Below are 17,156 nucleotides of genomic sequence, written 5' to 3'. Positions count from 1 at the left end.
TATTTTCTATTATATTGTATCCTATATTCTTTTGTGTTAAAAATATGCTGCTTAGTCTTACTAAATTGATTTATGGACCAATGGATTCTGACTCACAGAATGAAAAGCACTTTTCTAATTGGAATTACAACTGTCGTATTTAATATTTATTAAGCATTTACGATGTGCTAGGCACTGTTCTAAGTACTCTACGTATACTAACTTATTCATTCCTTATAACTTGACTGCATTCACTTGGATAATGAGAGGACTTAGTCCCAAGGAGTCTTGCTCCAGATCCTACACACTTAAACAGGGAAGAAGGAAATAATGAATATCACCAAATAACCAAAGGGACTTGACCTTGTAAGGAGACACCTCTGAGGACTCTCAGATCTATTCAGGAAAAAAAAAAAAATTAGTAGGAGTGGTCTGTGAATAGCCAGGAAAATAATGCCTTGCAACTGTTCCTGCAAACCTATTTTTACCCTCAGGCTGTTAGGGCCTGGAAAACACAAATGATACCTCACTACATCTCTGCTTCTCCTAGAGTTAAATGTTTTCAATACAAGTCTGATGTTTTCACCCTCTGACTTCAGAACTTTCAGTGCAACTCCAGGGGCCACTTGGTAATATCCACTTAGTGTGGAGTGTATGTTTCTTCTGCCCCACCCCAGCTACCAAATTGGAGGTCAGTTGCAGTTTCCTCACCCTCCCAACCAGCAGTTGTGTGGAATACCATGACAGTGGGTAAATACCACGGATGGTAGTTTTGAAAGAAGCATTGTGTACAGGGAAAGCAAATCCATACTCAGGATAAGTGTACATTCCAGTAAGAATAAAGCATTGCCTCTCCCATGACAAAATCAGTCCAATGCAATCAACCAGGTAGCCGGTTTGATCACCCTAGAGAATGGTGCCATGTCGGGGACTCCGTGTTGGTCTTTGATGCTGGCATAGCGGGCATTCAGCAATAGCTGACGCCAGGTTGGTACTGGTAAATAGAAGTCTATATCGCTGAGCCCATGTAAAACTTCCATCCTTTCCACCATGGCCACACAGTTCATGACCCTTTGGGCAATAATGGGGTGCTGGGGAAAGAAGCTGATTGAAATCCAGCAGATGGCTCATTCTATCTACTTGATTGCTAAAATTCTCCTCTGCTAAAGTTACCCTTTGGTGATCATTGAAATGTTACACAGATATCTTCACTTTTTTTTTTTTTCTCATTCAGAGAGGTCTATCCACATACCTCTTTTCCAAATTTCTTTGTTGCCAATGTTCCATTCATGTTCCGTCCAAATCTCTAACCATGCAGCCAAGCCATTGGCCACTGCCAATGGATCTATACACTCTTCCTACCCTTTGCCATTTACCATTCAGTGTATCTAGGTGTCTTGCTTGAAGTTTCATCCACTGGTGGGATTTCCCATTACCATTGTCTTTCAAGGATGTCCCAGAAAGGGCAGTGTTGTATTGCAGCTGCTCACTTTTGGGTGGTGCCTGAATATCATGCAGAAGAAGCATCTGCATGATGGGTTAAGCTTTCTCTTCCTCAGTCAACTGGTCATACAAAGTCTACACGTATACATGTGTATGTATTTGTGTGTTATATTCAATCTGATTTGCAAATAAATTAATGCAACATAAAACCCAAAAAATCCATTTTGGGTCAAGCTGGATATCATGAGGTAGCCAAAGCTAGCATGCAAATTAAAAATTGTGTATCATCAAAACCCTTAAATTTCAAAAAGTACAGTACATATACTATAGCTTATCAGTAAGTTCCACGTAGCCAATTTTCCTATACCACTGGACTAGACAGTTTCTTTGGTTCAGCATCAGATAATATGGTTAGCTTGCCACACAAGTAGCTAGAGACCATGCTACAAGACTTACATACTATAATTTTAAACACCAGAGAAACAATGGCAGAGCAAGATGCTTCCCACATGAGAGGCATGTGAGAATTGAGACCTTAGGACAGAATAGAAAATTCACACCTCTCATCTCATACTTAAATAAATATAGAAATAGGAAGCCAACCAGCCAGTCAACCCAGGGTAGGTTTTATTTTCAAAGTCAATGTTAAACTCTACTACAATAAAAACAACTGTTTATTGGACATCTTTTCTAAAAACACATGAAGTTCTGAGGATCTACATAGCTCCACATATTCTATCATTGTTGATACTCTGCATTAAAGACAAAACACATATCTTTGCCCTAAAGGGGCTTACTTTCTGAAAGACAGGATAATTACCAACAGAGTTAACTGAAATTCATAGAAACATAACTCTCTTGAGCAGCCCGGATGGCTCAGCGGTTTAGTGCTGCCTTCAGCCCAGGGCGTGATCCTGGAGTCCTGGGATCGAGTCCCACATTGGGCTCCCTGCACGGAGCCTGCTTCTCCCTCTGCCTGTGTCTCTGCCTCTCTCTCTGTCTCTCATAAATAAATAAAATCTTTTTTTAAAAAAGCCACTTAATAGTCATAGAAAACCTATGGCTATTACTATCATCTTTAAACAGACAATTGTGACTTAAAGAAATCACTTAACTAATGTCTCCAAACTAGTATAAGGTAAAAATGGGATTTCTATTTGGGTCTAAATCTCATGCTTTTAGCCACCAAGTGAAGCTCTTACAGAAAGATAGCAAATGAATACTGGTTTAATTCCTCCTCCTCAATGAGAACCTTATGAGTTACCCCCTTTACCTTAGTTATCCATCCACAGTTTTTGTGGTATGCACAATAAAAAGTATTGGGTTCAAATTCTAACTTCTTTATTGCCTGACTGTGTGACCTTGGCAAAGTCATTTAGCCTTGCTCAACCTTATTTGGTTAAATAGTAAGTGGCTTCTCTTATTGGCAAGTCTGAGATATTCAAGTGTTTTGTGAATCAGAAAGTGGAATCCAAATGTAAAATGCCATCTGCATCTCTTTGTAATGTCACAAGAAGCTATATGAAAGTTAAAAAGTAACAATTTTGAAAAATTTGTATATTGGTATTTTATCTAAGAATTATCAGTCTCACTACAAAATGTAAAAGCAAAAGGAATCAAAATAAAATTCAAGAAAATCATTAATTCCTGAAAGAATAGGATGGGAGAGTTAGAAGATCTCTACAGGAAAGGCAAGACAGTGAGCACCTATACAGACAAGTGGAGTGGTCTTAGTCGTGTCACTTAATCTCTTCAAGCCTCACTTTCCTCCTTTATAAAACTATGGGGTTGTGCTAAATAATCTTCAGGTTCCCTTACAGGCTTCACATTTTATCAGTCAAGACCTTCAGGATCCTCTAGCTGTGACCACCTCCGTCTACTTCATTCTGACCAGACTGGAGAATCTAACAAAATCTCTCACCCAGTTGATCTGAGTGCATTTTAACCACAGAAACACTGAAGATCGTGTGTGTTTGGTCTGCTTTTCTGAACTGAATGACCTCTCAGCTTTGTAAAACGTATCTTTCATTGACTTCAATACCAACCACCTAATCCCTGGAAATTAATCGAGGGAATTTGAGTTTGAATTTCCTTGGTGTATGGAAAATCTTGTTACTTAAATCTCACTGTTGTGTGTTGTAATTTTTAAGAGATCATCATAGCAATCTCCTAGTTCTATTTAAACTCTCTCTGAAAATCCAAATGGGTTTATTTCTTAAATTGCTAATAACCTTACCCAGTCAGACAAATTATCAAGTACATGGACTATAGTTGAACACAAACTCATTTCATTTGATCAAGGCAAGAAAAAATATAAAGATTTCCATTTCGAGAGTAAAACTGCCAGGGTGAATTACTTGGAATGCAGTTCAACGTGATGAAATGCCATAAATTATACTGAAAATTTCTTTGTGTAGGTATTCAGCTCGGTATGCTTTTATTGATAAAACAGCAATCCCCCTCCTTTTTTTTTTTTCTTTTTTTCCTTTTTTTTTTCCCCCTACAAGGAGTAACGATTACATTTCCCTGGAAAAGGATTTGACTTTTATTAGCTGACTACGGCACTGGTACAAAAACTCTTAATGCTCTTATGCTAATTTTGGCAGGAAAAAAAAATATATCTCCCTAATAAGGTCGGCCTGGGGTCTTGGGCCTCATGTCACCTGGCTTGTGTTCTTTTGGTCTCTCCTGTAAGGGCAGCTCAAGCGAGCAAGTCAGTTCACTCAAGTTAAAAGCAGGAACCAAGGTGAAAGAAAAGTATTCTCAGATACAACATAACAAATGTACTGCCTCATAAAGATGCTTTTTTCAAACAAAAGTCTGGCAGAGCTGGGGAATCAGAACAGAAGGAAATACAGAGTTCTAGCAGGCTGCACTTGTAGCTCCTGAAGGAGGCTGGATGATTCCCACACACTTCTCCCCCCACTGGGCGTGCATTCGGCAGTCAGTCTTCTGCTTCGGTTCTGCTGTTTGATTTGCAAGAACCTGCTAGAGTATACAAAAGTCAAAAAGTATATATATATACATATATCAAGGTTTTTACGTCCGTATCTTTGAGCCGAGTCTTCAAGAGCGACAAGCTGCCTTCTGAAGAGACCTGTTGGAAAACTTGGACGGAATCTCCCCGAGTTGGAGAGGAAGGGGCCCCATTCCCTGCGCATTAGTCACTCTGTAAAAGATTAATCCTAACGAGCTACGTTCTCCAGGCGGGCACACCCAGGCTTTGCATCACATACCTACGATTGCTCAATATTTAGGCCAAAACGTGTATACTCAGATGCTGATGGATATCGTCTTTCCAGAAACCATTAACCACAGCATTAACTGTACTAACTTAGGGAGGTTAAGGAATGAGGCCCAGCAGGGGGGTGCTTCGAGTGGCTGGGGAAGCACCTGCTCAAAGCCGGTGTAGAAGGACTTGTTGAGGGGACTCCACTTTCTAAAAAACACAGCCCGAAGAAAATCCAGTGCCCCGGCTTTCTGTTCTGAGTTTTTGGCCCCTTCCCACGTCTTTGCAGGCCAGTTGCAGCGGGGAGTGCTGCCCGCTTCATTGGCTTCATCAGCTAATGGCAGCCACCACCGTGATGGAGTTGGGAGCGTCATGCTCAAGAAATCAGCAAGGGGACAGAAGTTCCTGCTACCCTTGCCAGAGCCCCGGGGGACAACCACACACAGGGCGGCCACGCGGAGTTGGCTAGCTGTGCGCCGGGAGCTGGGCCCGGCCTGCTGCTGTGGCCCGGAGGTCACGGCCCATGCTCAAGGCCCCTGTCCCAATGCAGGTCCGCAATCGAATGCCATTTAGATTCCATGCCTGCTTTGCCTGATGAAAAAGGTTGTTTTTGTTTTGTTTTGTTTTGTTTTGTTTTGTTTTGTTTTTTTAAATCATTCTTCTGGCCTATCTCTTGGGACTTTGATGACTGTTGAGATTGAGAAGACGAAAAGGTAAAGAAACAGAAGCAGATTTTAAAAATCGAGCTAAAACAAAGAGGGATGTGAAGCAGAGAGAAGCATGAATCTCATGGTAGGATTAAACATGAATTTGTACTTAATGAATTTGAGAATAAATGTTAATTTATTAACAGAGAGAGAAAGAGAGTCCTCTCTATATATGACTATGCATATCACAGGGCTAGGTGATGCTGAGCCATCGAGCAGATTGTGACTCAGTCTCTCACCTTCAAAAGCTTACATTTCAGTGGAGGAAACAGGTCGATGATATTTGCTGACATTACTTTTGTCATTTGTGCCAAGCTTTGAGCAAAACACATGGTAGGCTGTATCGCTTTTAATCCTTAGTACACTATATGATTGATTAAGTACTATTAGTATCATGCAGGTTAAGACTCTAAGGCTTGGGAAAATTAAGTAACCTTGCCTAAAATCACACAGCTGATAAAGAGGCAATCCAGCAATCAAGCACAAATCTTCCAAAGTCAGGAATCGTATGCGTTAGAATCATGATATGGTGGCTCACCAAGAATACAGTGAACAATAATAGAAGCAGATTGGAACAAAGGGTAAAGAAGAGGTAGGAAAAAGTTGGTTGGGAGAACAAAGAAAGGGATACTTCATTTTAAATAGCTTTATTAGGGGGACACCTGGGTGGCTCAGTGGTTGAGCATCTGCCTTTGGCTCAGGGATCGAGTCCCACATCAGGCTCCCATCAGGGAGCCTGCTTCTCCTTCTGCCTGTGTCTCTGCCTCTCTCTGTGTGTCTCTCATGAATAAATAAAAATCTTAGAAAAAAAAAGCTTTATTAGGAAGTTACTGTTGATCTATGGCTGTATAAGCAGCTCCAAGATGTTATAAGGAGTCTCAAGTGTCAGTGTAAGGTACTTGGGTATTGTTTCAGTAACTGACGTGCCCTCTCCCCTTTCTGATTTAGGGTAAATGCCCGAAGCTCTGTGCACATAAGACTCAATATCCTTTGTTTTGTCGGAAGTAGAAGAGCAATCGTGTACTTGCACCTGAGGTGAACAGCTGTCAAATCAAAGAACAGGAACAACAGAATGTGAAGTTGGACCACAAGAATTTGCAGAAGCAGCAGGGACAGCAGGGGCAGCCAGTTTGTGTGCACACAGCCTTCTTTTCTCCATGAGAATGTAGATTCCAGGAGGTCTGGGACATTCCTTACCTTGCATGTTGCCACATTGTCAGTAACCAACTTGGTGCTCTGTGAATGTAACCAGGTAAGCTGATGAGTCTCTCAGCAGACTCTGAGAGAACTGGGCCTCATCGTGGGTTTTCCCAGGTCACATTACCCATAACTTTGCTCCCCATTTCATCTTACATCTTAGACTTTCCTTCTGGCTTTGTGTTTCTTTGACTGGAAGTATATTCTTCAGTCCTCATTCCTTCACTGAGATTCTACTTATGATAAATTCAGTTTTTAAAAGAACATTTGATTTTATCCCCATTCTTGAATAATAGTTAATTAATCATATATGTAATAGTCTGGTTCCACATTTGATGTTTGACTGCTGGTCCTTTTTGACTCTCACTGCTTCCCCATCACCTTCTGCCACTTATCTGGGAAAACTGATAAGAAAGCCTGGGTGCTTTTTTAGAGTCAACAGGTAGTTCAAACCATGCAAACATGGTCCACACGAGAGAACTCTTAACCCAATACAGCTCCAACCCCCAACATAAACCCCAAGCTATTTGTCCCTCTCTGGTCTCACATCATATATTGGATCTGCTGGAGAACCTGCCCTGTTCTCCTCAAAAAGCTCCATTGTGTATGTAATAAACCTTTCCGCATCCTCTTGGTGTAAGTGTGGCATCATTAGTTTCAACATCTGAACCATATTTTGGGTGAGGGTGGATCCATTCTGTCTTTGAGTAGTGACCATGACAATTGGAACAGTGAGCAAGGAATCTGAGCAATGACGTCTTCTCTTACTTTGACTTGCTAAATGACATTGCTGCCTGATGACTAGTATGTCCTTTAGTTGTGTTGCTGCCTCCTGGAAAGTTTGTGCCTTGAACTGTGCTTCTTCACACTGTGTTTGCTGAGTCCTACTAAACCTAAATTGGAAGCTTTGCTGATTGGCATTTAAAGACAGGCATGTGGGATTGGGGCCCTCTTTAAAGGGACCCTGAGCTGTGTGCATACAGACCTATCTGTAAGTCTCAGATTGGATTGTTTTTTTCTTGACTCTAGCATAAGCCAGGACTAATGCTAGTATAATGAGAACAACTCAAAAACCATGTAACTGTTGGTTTTGACTCTCAAGCAGCATTAGTTCCCATCCTATAGAGCTCTCAGGAAAAAGACAGATATCCAGGACACTATACTGGCCCATTCAGTGGTCACTCACATGGAGGAAGAGCACTCTCCATGTGACATGCTGATGTCTATGCTCCTACAAGCAGATTTCTCACTGGGACCCAACAAAATGCCTTTGCTGCTGCTGCTGACTATGCCTCTGTCACCAAAAAGGATCCTGATAGGATTATAAGGATAACAACTACGACACCTGTGTGGCACAGCCAAGTCGTTAATTCAACTATTGCCATGGGGAAGGACCCTAACCCTGGTGATACTAACATGAAACTCAAAGAAGGAAGAAATATAAATATAATCAAGGTGGAGAAGACCTCCCCAAAGTATATCCACTGTTTGCAAAACCAAACAAATAAACAAACAAACAAACAAGCAAGCAAACAAACAAACAAAAAAACCCTGAATTTAAAAAAAAAATCCCGAATACACGTGAAGGAAACAAAAAATGAACACACACACACACACACACACACAAAAAGTCCATCTATCGACCCAGTTGGAAATCCAAATTTACTACAAGAAATTATACTACAAAAAGACAAAACTAATTGGTTTTTGTGCCTCTGTAACATAGGTTCTGAATCAACTTTAACATCTAATGAGCTCTATCAGTGGGTAAACTTCATGACCTTAATCAATACAGGGGCTCAAATTACAGTTATACTTGGAGATTCCACTAAGTTCAAATGAGATACCACTTATAATCTTAGGGGAGTTGTTGAACATAATGTTGAACATATGATACATCTTAACTATTGGAACTATTGCCTTGCTTCAATTTCCCATAGCCATATTACCCAATGCCCCAAAATACCCTATAATGAGCACAAATACTCATCCTCAATAATAAATAAATTAAAAGGAAATTCTTTGGGACTCACAGTTGGCTTGGTAAAAAAGATCTGATGGACATTTTCACTTCCCTGTCCCCTATTAAAACAGTCCATATGGCCACTATAAATTAAAATAAGGCTTCTAAGGATTGAAACCTATTACATAAGACTTATTTCAAATAAGAGCAATCATCTCCACTGTGTTTCTATTTAAAAGCCCAATTTGGTCTTTTTTTTTTTTTAACCTGGAAAGAATGAATAGCATCCCATGATGGATTACTACAACGATAGTACTGTGGTCCTCATCTGCAAAAAGTTTAAGCCATTTAAACCCTGGATTATGCAAGGAAATCCTCACTTCAGCTCCTAAACAGGTAACCATCATAAGACAGTCTCCATACCACACTCTCTCAGGCTCTTTTCAGAATTGCCTGGGAATCTGTTTTCTCCATAAAGCCTCCTTCTGGGATCCATAATCTTTTCATACTTTATTGGTGTTCATGTGGCATCATCAGGTATGATATTTGACCTGAACTTTGGGTGAAGATGCATCTATCTCTGCGGGGTGATCACAACTGCATAGTTTCAGTTGATGACTATTTGAATTCAACACTCTCTTTAATTGCTAGTATTGCTATTGATAATTCTGCTTTCAGTATATTTTTATTCTTTCAAAAATGTTCTTTCTTTTCTTCCGATGCTCTGAGAAGCTTTTTAAAAATATGGTGCTCTGTAGCATCTGGGTGGCTCAGTCAACTAAGTGTCTCCCTTTGGTTCAAGCATGATCTCAGGGTCCTTGGATTGAGCACTGAGCCCATGTCAGGCTCCTTGTTCAGTAGAGTCTTCTTCTTCTTCTCCCTTTGCTTGTGCTCTCTCTCTCTCTCTCTCTCTAATAAATAAATAAAATCTTTAAAAAAATTTCATTCTAAAGTTTTAGTATGATGTGTCTAGGTGCAGATTCAATTGTATTTATCATGTTTGAGATTGCTTGTACTGCCTGAATCTGATAATTCACATTCATATAAATTTGGAACAATTTCTCAATTATCATTTCAATATTGTTTTTTCTCCATTCTCCTTGTTCTCTTCTTCTGGACTCCTTCAGAATATATGTTTGACTTTTTTGTTTGACCCTTTATGTCTCTTAGACTCTCTTCCATTGTATCCTTCTTTTTACCTTTCTCCACAACATCATAAGAATGTTTTCCAGAGATCTATCTTCCGTTTCCCAATTCTCTCTTTAGCTAGATCTAATCTTGTGTTTAAATAGATCATTAGGTTTATATTTTTAGGGACTATATTTAGCATTTTTATATGTTCTATTTCTACTGTTTCAATAGCTGACTGGTCTTTTTTATAGTATCCTATTCCTGTATCTTGTTCTCACTGCTTTTAAAGTATTTAGTTATTTTAAACATAATTATTTTATAGTATTTAAACTTCTTGAGTGAGAATAGAGTGTATATATACATAATTCTCTGATTCTTGTGCGTGATCACTCTTGTCCATGGTGAATTGTTTTCTAGTGTGTTTTGTAAATTCTAAGTTGTGAGAGTTGGTTTTAAATAAAGATTTATCTGTGACAATCATATTAAGCCTGGTGAAAGTCTACCCCTTCATCATTTTGTGTGTGATTGTATACGTCATCCCAGCTTGGGCCCATGAGATGTAAATTTCTTGGTTTGAGGGGGTTCACACTGTTAGTATAAATTTGAGAGCATACCTGCCTAATGGAAACAAGATTATAAATTCTCAAGTATGTAATTTCCTACCCCCTCTCACTTATAGCTTATGTTTATACAGAAAAGCATCCTTAGTTTTCTGTATAGGTGGGCTGTCTGGTTTCAGATTTATAAATAGAGTCTCAAGTATTACTCTCTCTCTCACTATGGCTTTTACATCTTGCTTCTTATTCCTTGGTTTCTGAATCTGGTAACCTTCTTCCTCCTAGCACTGAAGTATCAGCTCCCTGGTAACCTTCTTCCTCCTAGCACTGAAGTATCAGCTCCAGCTCACTACACTGCTTGTCAATCAATTTTCTATCTGCTTTTGGACCATGGGATTTTTGCTGACATTCTTGTGATCTGGCCTATGCATTTAAAAGGATGTATGTTATATATTTGTTTTGCTAAAATTTCTAGATGTTTTATTGCTGGGAGAGTTTTTAAGCTATCTGATTTGTCACTGCCTAGAAATGGAAGTTCTCAAAAAACCATTTCTTTTCTTTGTTCTTTAGTATGTACCTAATATGCTTAGAAACTGGAAAGCACTAGAATGTGGAACATGTCAAATTTCATAGGTGTCTGGATACATTTGGAGTATATAAAGGGGTGGTATTTCTACACATCAGCCTAGACTCTTTATAGCACAAATTTCTCTGATCCAAGATGGTAAGTAGCTGTGTTGTGTTGGTATATGTGCATACTTATCATAAATGCATATTTATTTGTGTACTTAAATGGATACATATATAGCCATAGATATTTTACTTTAGAAATCACTGCTTGTCAGCCTCTGATTGTGTCTTACCCAGCTGTGTTTCTTAATTACTTCTCCTGAGGGGTGACACTCACCATAGTTTCCAAAGCCATCAATATATTTTTTTTCCTCTCAAGCCTAGTGCAGTGGCATCTGATCACCTCAGCCCTAACTACTGTGCTCTTATGTTTTGCACACTACTCATTAGTTCAAGGGCCCAGTATTCCTACAATGACCATTGAACTCCTCAGTGAATGTCTTTTCTCACGTACCCAAAGTTCCCTGACTGAAGTTTGTTTGGTTGTGTCTTAGTTTCTGCCCACTTGTCTTGGAAATTACTATTCTGAGAAACCCTAGCCCTGAATCTGATTCTGCTCCACTTTACTCTGGCCAGTGTCTTTTTTCTTTTTCTTTCTTTTTTTATTTTTTAAGATTTTATTTATTTGAGAGAGAGAGAGAGAGAGAGCAAGCAAGAGAGAGAACACAAGTGGGGAGGGGCAGAGGGAGTAATACACTCCCTGCTGAGTAAGGAGCCTGACTTAGGGCTCTATCCTGGGACTTCAGGATCAGGACCTCAGCCGAGGGCAAAAGCTTAACAGACTGAGCCACCTGGAGGGCCCCTACTCTGGCCAGTGTCTTGCCCTAAGAACAAATTATTTTCCTTCAGCTGCTGATATGATGATGGAGATACTACAATCATCTTCAAGCCTCTTGAAGCATTCTCCAAAGTATAGTTCACCTTGTGTTCTCTACCTACATGAGCTTCCTATTGACCTGAGGCCCCAGGACCTCCTCTTGGGAAGCCTACTATGTTATATTTTCTAAGTTGTGTGTATTAGCCATGTTCTTTAGACACACATGTTCTTTTGCATATCTTTTTCCCTATTCATGAGAGGTATCATTAGTCTTATAACCAAGTTTTCAGAGAAGCTATCAATTATTTGCATAAAACAAATACAAATTTTAAACCCTATGAGTGCCTACATATATATTTTTACATATTTTCTTCATTTTATAAACAAAACACAGAAATAAACATGAGCTATACTGCCAAAATATTCATCTGGACTAATAATTTGTATATTTATTTGCAAGGTTGCCTTTGTTATCAATCTTTAAATTAGAGATAAGACCGCTTTATCTTTGAATTTTTATTTTATAATATGATTAAGCTTTCCATAAGTGTTCTTATGAGCATTCAATTCTTATTCTCTCAACAATTAGCTGAAAGTCATAATACAAACTGTGCCATAAAAATCAGTCACTTAAAATGTACAACCTCAAAATACAGATATTCTCAATCTTTTAGTAATGGGACAAAACTCTTATTTTAGTCCTCAATGAATGTGGGGAGAGAAAGAGAACTCATAAAATTAGTGGGTGAGGGAATAGAACCAATTAGAACAGGAACATGGTGCCAACAAGGGTTTTAAGAGAATGAGGGATGAGCTATGAGAGAACACAGGGATGAGGACAAAATGGCCAGGAAATGAAGAAGGAGCTATTCAAAAAAGAGAAGAAATGGTCTGCAGAGAAGGCCAGAAAGGATTGGGAAACATTTTCAATTACCAAGACAAAGGAACTGGGCAAACACTTCGAAAATGGTGGGAAAGAACAAAGATCCTGCTGCAGAAAAAAAGGGCCTTTTTTTTTTTTTTTTTTTTTTCCAGGGGGGATGGTGTTTGGAGGTAGAATTTGGTGGAGTCTTCTGGCAGACATTTATTCAACTGAATCTTGTAAAATTTATTTCTGGAATTTAGAATTGGAAAGTTGGATGTAACAGAATATTTATGTAAAAAAACTATGTAAAATATACCAATAGCAAAAATATGAAGTCTTATATAACTTTTAAAACATTAATCTTATTTTTCCCCAGGAAATGATTATAATTCCATCCATAACCATAAGAAAGATTAATTTGAAATTTAAAAAACCTTCACATGCTCAAATTATTCTTAATAATCTGGAGATAGAATGTGTTTTGTGGGAGTCAGAAATAAAAATAAAGTATATAAAAAGCATACCATCAAGTAAAATACCGGCTGAGGCCTATTTTTTTTTTTAAGTTTTAATATCTCCTAAGCGGCCTACATAAAAGAACCATGTATCTCAACATGTTCGTCGTATTCAAACATTTTAGTCATATTCAATGCATTTTAAAATACCACCATATATACTTCATAAATGTAATTCAGAAAAACTTTGCTAATTTTCACTTCCCTAATCTGCAAACCCCAATTCTCACAAAGAACCCCGCAGTTTCACTTCACTTCTCAGCAAAGATTTAATAGCTGAGAGCTCTATCATGTTCTCATATTACTGAGACTTCATTATTTTTACATGCCACACTACAAGACACTTACTAATATACTATTAAGCATTATCATAAATAATTAAAATGCAACCACACTTGACAAAATGAAAGAACAAAGTGTATTTTGTGTTGCAGTCAACTGGTGTGTATGTTGGCCCGAGTGAGCTAAGCACATATTTTAAAAATAGAAAATCAATTACTAAGAGCAACCTCCGTTGGACTGCAATGGGCCTACCTCTCATTAGTGTGAGTTAGTGAGGTCTTTTCCTGGCTCCTACCTGCCAATTAAATCATAGAGTCGTTATATCATTATCACTGTTAAACTGAAAAAAATTAAAAGTACCAATAAAGCTTTGTCTTTGTACCAGCCTTTTCCACGGGGCCACTGTGTTTCATTCCTCGTCTATTTGGTATATCCAGCTCTTTTAGCACTCTTCCCTTGCCTTTCACACTCTGAGGCAAGAATTTACTGTCCTATTAATTGGTCAACATATATTTAGAAACACATACCATGTGGTCAGTACTATACGGAAAATGCTCAGGATGTATTAGTGTAAGTAACAGTCTTTGCCTTCAAGGCGTTTACAGTGTAATTTGGGAAACAAGATTAGCATAGAAAAAGACAAAAAAAGAGTGGCCTGTATCAGAACACATATAATTAAATTTTAATTTGTGTGGTCTTCATCCTTGGAGCCACATAGTAGAGGACACTGAACCCAGAAAAAAATCCCCAGATTCGATGAGCCTAGATTAAGTGTTGGTCATTTGTGCTCTGTTGGCATCCTACATTTACTGTGTCAAAAGTTGCCCATTTACACAACGGTAATGGAATCCATGTAATGTAACATCTCTCACCAGACCACATGCGTCTTGAGGACAGAGGCTGGATCTCGTTCACAGTACTGTTTCCCCACCCATGGAGTGCCAGGCACTGAAAGTGGTGGGGAGCCCAGGGCCGGATGAAATTAAAGACATAGGTGAGGCTGCACAAGGGGCCTCCTCATGGCCTTGCTGTCATTTGGCCATCAGCCCTCCGAAAATGGGGGAAACCAGCATTGCAGTTGGCAAAATGGCACAAGCAAATTCAAGTTTCGAAAAGAGTCCTCCATCCACAGCGTATTGAAGAGGGGATGAAAATGAATGCAGGGAGCTCAGATAATTTGAAATAAACATTTAGTTAAGTAAGGAGGGGCAGCCAAAATTAACATGTGTTTGTGGTGTGATTTCCCCAAATTTGGGTAATAGCCAGGTTTTCTTGGCCAGTAACGTGGAAGTGTGGTTATTGCTCTGTTATTATGAATCAGCTCATTATTTCTGAAGGTAAACAACTTACATTACATTACTATCACTTTTGATAATCTTCGATAGTCTGGAATATGTACCGTTGTAGAGACTGAAGGAAATTAAAGGTGATACAGAAACATTTTCAACAAGTTTTACTTGCTCTCCTAGCATGTGGCTCTGCTGAGATACTCCAAATGGAATATTCTGTCTTCTAAATCTACTATTAGTTGCTAATCTTGCTAGGTGTGCAGTCCAAATTGCTGCATCTTGAATAATATAGTTCATTGCCCCCTTTGTTGGGGAATATGAAACTGTTCAATGAATGTGCAAGAAAATCAAATCATTTGAGCCTTTAGGACTGCGATGATGCTGAGTTTCCAGGAGATGTGGCTCTGGGCTGGGAGTGGAGTCAGGGGGTAGCATGAAGTTTTTGTGAGTTGCAGCTAATCCTAGCAGGCGATGGTTTTCTCCTCATGTTACTCTCCCTCCTTGAAGCCTTTCAATAGCTCTCCATTGCTCTTTGGATCACTTCCAAAGCCCTGCCAACAGGTCTGCCAAGCCCTGCATGGACTGGCTGCCTCCTACTACACTCCAGCCTCATTTCACACCTTTCCCGCCAGGTGTTCAGGTACACGGGTCTGCAAGGTCCTGAAATGTGCCCTTCTTCCTTCCACAAAGGATGCGTGACCTCTTTCCGTACTCTGCCTGGAATGTTCTCTGCCCCATTCCAATCCCCACCTCCAACTTTGGCTGTTTAATTGATTCCTACAGTTTCTCTAAGTCTTCGTTCACTGATTCTTTTTTCAGGCAAGGCTCCTCTGAGCCCCCCTTACCCTGACCTCCACCCCAGACTAGGTAAAACTGGCTCATTTTATACCCACGTAACACTATATAATTACTGTTCACAGCACTTAAACTTGCACTTTTAAGTAATTAATTTCTATCATTATTTGATGGAGGCCTTCCTCTCATCAGACCGTAAGCTCCGTGAGGATAGTAAGCACATCTCCTTTTGTGCAACATCATATCCCTAGATGTTAGCCCAGTACCCAGCACATACTAAGTGCCCAATAAAGATTTTTGAAGAAATAAATGACTGAGTCACTGAGTACCTAACTCTAATAATAATAATAATAATAATATGTTACTTAACTTTTTCCCCTCTCTCTGTCATCTCATAACCATGTGCTGGAACTTGGATTTTTCTCTGTATTTCACTTTGGGTCACCCACTCTTTAGGTGCAATTTACATGCTCCCATTGTCTTACACAGAGTGGCAAATGAGAATATGGTACCCACCGTGGGTGAGGCTTAATTTCAGGAAGTTCAATATAAATCCACAGGGGGATACATTTTGGTTGCCCATTGTGCTCTCTTGCAGCTGAAAAGAGACAATAAAACAAGAACACAAAAGGGCCAACAAGGCTTAAAGAGATCGCCTACGTACTAGACCTTTTGGCTTACCCTCCATGATTTAAAAGGAATACCCTGGATGTTATGAGCCTATATTTTTTTTATTTTTCTAGATAAAAAGGTAAGATTTAAACAGAATTGGCTTCAAGTAAAAAATAGTAACTGCACTAAAATCCATGGATAATTAGACCCTCATAAGTTCACTTAAAAGTTCATCATGCATGCTATCCTGGCGGGATTTCTAGAAACACAAATAGTATATAGATGTTTCTCACGACTCGGGAGAAGCATGGTCCTCTCCTTTCATTTTCTGTCGTGTGTATGTGGGAATCCTTCCATCCTCATAAAGAGAAACGACTGAATGGTGATCATAACCTTTGCCTGATTGTGTATTCCTTTAGTTCCATTCTTACTGTTTGCATGAGAGCGCTGTTGTGGCAGTGGTTGCTGGGACGGTCCCTGGGAGATGGAGAAAGGCAATGGGTCATGATGAAGTAGGGACAACTGAAGTCATGATTTGTCTCACTGTGGGTTCTGTGGGCCAGAGTTCCCGCAGTTTGCTGTGGCTTCTGGTTGTCACAGGCACAGCCCTGGAAGGCGCAAGTGAGCGCTGTCCCGGTGGGAAGGGACAGGGACAGACTCCAACAGCATCAGCTGTAGGAATGCAAACAAGCTCTCAGGGGTGCAGACAGCAAAGCCGGCCAGGGGTCTTCTGGGAGACTTGTTTTTAGACCTCTTTAAAGTTGCAGTAAAATGGCAGAAAGTAGCTTTGAAGCCTCTTTTGAACAATTTTATTGTCTGTTCCCTTTGCCACAGAGGATGGGAGCGGGGAGCAATGTTGATAAACTGCTAAATAATCAACTTTTGTATATTTCATTTGAAAACTTTAAAATTTTAAATACTCACTTTATGGCTCTGATAAACATGACAGGGACTCAGTGCTGGCCTCCGTGCGCTCCTCTGGTGGGTGGATTTAAGATGCTTGGCTTAATAGCATGCTAAGGGATTGTCACTGGCCCGAATCCCACCCCCAGCCCATGACTCACTGATTGGAGAGGGTTACTATGTCTGGGAGGCAAGCTTCACATATTTCCAGGGAAGAGGCTAGACCCAAGATAGAAGTGGAA

General features: G+C 39.6%; 2 long non-coding RNA genes across 2 annotated transcripts in view; one reads left to right on the top strand and one right to left on the bottom strand.

Annotated features, from left to right (window-relative positions):
* LOC112640931 (uncharacterized) overlaps nucleotides 1-17,156 on the bottom strand; it is an 84,333-nt gene that overhangs the window by 58,645 nt on the left and 8,532 nt on the right. The gene's annotated exons all lie outside the window — the stretch shown is intronic.
* On the top strand, nucleotides 4,436-7,183 carry LOC112640932 (uncharacterized). Its single transcript, XR_003124358.3, has 2 exons — nucleotides 4,436-5,364; nucleotides 6,307-7,183. It is a non-coding gene; the product is annotated as an uncharacterized LOC112640932 (long non-coding RNA).

This window comes from Canis lupus, chromosome 6 (genome assembly GCF_003254725.2).
Source record: "Canis lupus dingo isolate Sandy chromosome 6, ASM325472v2, whole genome shotgun sequence".
NCBI classification, from domain to species: Eukaryota; Metazoa; Chordata; class Mammalia; order Carnivora; family Canidae; genus Canis; species Canis lupus.
This window is presented reverse-complemented; position numbering and strand designations above follow the sequence as displayed.